General features: G+C 43.9%; 1 protein-coding gene across 2 annotated transcripts in view; it reads left to right on the top strand.

The window, feature by feature from the left end:
* The window catches only part of pex7 (peroxisomal biogenesis factor 7), a 37,796-nt gene that overhangs the window by 2,352 nt on the left and 32,944 nt on the right, over window positions 1-2,500 (top strand). The gene's annotated exons all lie outside the window — the stretch shown is intronic.

Raw genomic sequence — 2,500 nt, 5'->3', positions numbered from 1 at the left:
GTTGAGTGTGAAGACGACACAGGATTGTTCCAGATGTTGTAAATGAACAGTTTGATGATCCAGAGTCGGTCTAATCTCACCACAGGGTGGCGCTGTTGCAGCATCTTTCTTTGAGTTCTCTTGAGTCTGAGCATCATTGTATCTGCAGCTCTGCTGGAGAGACTCATCACTAAGGTATGAAGCTTCATTTGGTTACCATGGTAACATCATGATGGTATCACTCCCAGCATCAGCACCTTCAGGCGCAGTACTCCACAGTACTACAGTATTACAGTACTCCACAGTACTACAGTATTACAGTACTCCACAGTACTCCACAGTACTACAGTATTACAGTACTCCACAGTACTACAGTACTACAGTACTCCACAGTACTCCACATTAGTTCAAATGCACCAAATGAACGTCCTCCTGGTTCAGACATTATATCGTCGGAGGTGAAGACTTCTTCTTCCTCTTCTTCTTCTTCTTCTACTGTTTAATTCTGTCTCTACTTCCTGTAATTGGTCCAAAAGTCCAACCTATCCAACAAAGTGTTTTCACTGCAAAGCAACAGAACCAGGTTCAGTTTGATCCAGACCCAGAACTCCTCTTCTGCTCTGAGGAACCTTTCACACCTGATGTTCAGGTTCACACTGAACTGAAGAGTCTGAAGCTCTGAACCAAACCAGGTGTGAACGAGTCTTATGATTCTGTGGAGCCTCAGTGAGTGACACTCCTCAGAACAAGATGTAAATCAAACGCTCCTCGTATTTAACGTTTCAGTTTTCAAACACGTTTCACTGCAGGAGATTTTTTAAAATGTCTTCAAATCCTCCTGTAAAGAAATCAAAGTTTTCCTGGTGATGGTGCAGCTCCTCCTCTTCCTCCTCCTCTTCCTCCTCCTCTCTGTGGAGAAAGTGGGTTTCAGGAATCCGTTGGCACCCGGAGGCGCAGCGGGGATTATCTCTAAGAGCGGGCGCTGCCTTTATCAGAGGGGCGGAGCCGTGGTGGCGATGGAAGTGCGTTTCGTCAGCTCTGTGATCAGATTGTCGAGCGGCTGTTTTCAGCTCGGTATCGTTTTGTGTTAATTGGTTTGTGAGAGCGAGCAGAAATCTGTGATGAGGTTTTATCAGCAGGAAGATGAGAAGCTCCTGTGGCTTCAAGCTGTGATGATCAATCGCGTCCATCGATTACATTTATGCACAAATCTTATTTAAACATTGAGTCAGTTCAAACCTTTTCAAAGCTTCTTTGTTCAAAGTTCAGTTTACAAAGACGACATTAAGTTTTCATTCACAAGAGACAGAAACAATCAATTCATGATTCATTTTATAATTTCTCAAATAATAAGATCATTGACTTTCAAACATTGTTGCTCATGAGTGACCTGTTTTGTTATGTTTGTTTGTGCGTCTGAAACAAAGATGGACGACGTGTCGGCTCCTAAAAGTGAAGCTGAAGCATTTTGCTGCTCTGGTTTTTGCAGAACTTCCCTGAAGACAGATTTGAGAAATCGTGTTGAAGAGGCCAAGAGCATGTAGAGTGAGGTCACTGTGACCTTTGACCTGTGAGGCATTCTTGAGATAAAAGGTTCCAACTGATAACAATCTGAAAACATGAGGCCTCCATCCACCAGGTGTCGCTGTCACAGACACATGAAAGTCAAAGTCACATGAAACATTAGTTTTGATATTTTGATATTAAACACATCAAACCTTAGTGAGTGAAGCTTTCTTTATAAAAACAGCCAGAGAAGCTCAGGACTAAACACACGAGACAGAAACTTTTCCTTCGCGTCCTCGCGACAGGAAGCTGTCGACAGGTGGAAGAGCCAGATCCGACTCGGGGGTGAAGCAGCTGCATCAGTTAAACGTGCACGGACACACTCGGGGGGGTTTCTGGCTCAGGTCAGTAAATGATTTAGCGGAGCTGCACTGGACGACTTATCAGATGGACTGAGCTCTGTCACGTAACTGCACCTCTGAACATTTAAACTACACTTTGATTTCAAATCCTTCTAGAACAAGACGTCCTTTAGAACAAGTGTGTGATTGACTTCCGGAGGTTGTGTGTTCACCTGTGTGTTCATCAGCAGAATGAGACAAAGACTAACCTGAACGTTTGGTTTTACAAAATCAACACAATCAGCTTAATACGGTTTATAAATGAGGTGATTTTACTGGATTTATCCGATTTTTAGTCCAGGATTCTTGGTCGAGAATGAATTACTGAAAATAATCTGAAGAGAAGTCGAGCTGCTGTTTGTTCACGTGTCCGGTTGACGAGTGTTTTACTGTCGCAGCCTCAGGTGAAGCTCGGACAAACCAATGACCCTCTGAGTTCCCCGCCTGCTTCAATCCAGCACAATCAACTCCGATCCCGTTCAGTCGTTTGTCTTGTTTTTGTTCTACTTCCTGTGTCTGGGTTTCTCTCGTTTGTTTCCTGCTTTTCGGTTTGTCCTTCCCCTCAAGGCTCAATCTGAATTAACTGTCAGAGCTGCTGCTTCAGCCCAGAGAAC

This window comes from Hippoglossus hippoglossus, chromosome 24 (genome assembly GCF_009819705.1).
Source record: "Hippoglossus hippoglossus isolate fHipHip1 chromosome 24, fHipHip1.pri, whole genome shotgun sequence".
Lineage (NCBI taxonomy): Eukaryota > Metazoa > Chordata > Actinopteri > Pleuronectiformes > Pleuronectidae > Hippoglossus > Hippoglossus hippoglossus.
Note: the sequence above shows the minus strand (reverse complement) of the source record. Positions and strands in the feature narration are given on the sequence as shown.